The sequence below is a fragment of the Bombus impatiens genome, unplaced genomic scaffold (genome assembly GCF_000188095.3).
Source record: "Bombus impatiens unplaced genomic scaffold, BIMP_2.2 scf_0152, whole genome shotgun sequence".
In the NCBI taxonomy this organism is placed as follows: domain Eukaryota; kingdom Metazoa; phylum Arthropoda; class Insecta; order Hymenoptera; family Apidae; genus Bombus; species Bombus impatiens.
In genome coordinates this window covers 337,113-337,349 of record NT_176571.1, presented here as the reverse complement: position 1 = coordinate 337,349, position 237 = coordinate 337,113, and the positions used below count along the sequence as shown (strand labels likewise).

General features: G+C 34.6%; 1 protein-coding gene across 3 annotated transcripts in view; it reads right to left on the bottom strand.

The window, feature by feature from the left end:
• The window catches only part of LOC100747045 (homeotic protein antennapedia), a 247,000-nt gene that overhangs the window by 113,905 nt on the left and 132,858 nt on the right, over positions 1 to 237 (bottom strand). The gene's annotated exons all lie outside the window — the stretch shown is intronic.

The window sequence follows — 237 nt, the reverse complement described above, 5'->3', positions numbered from 1 at the left end:
TTCACAAAAAAACGCGAGACTCGGCCTGAGATAAAAACTGGTGTCAAGTCACACTCGAAGTGTTTTATTTGAAATTTACTTCAACTAAATAAAGGGGGAAAGAAATTCACTTAAGTAGCAGTTTTATTCACACTATTGTTGTATTTCGTAATTTTTAAGTGTATGATATATCTTGATATATTTCTCGCACGTTTCACAAAAAAACGCGAGACTCGGCCTGAGATAAAAACTGGTGTC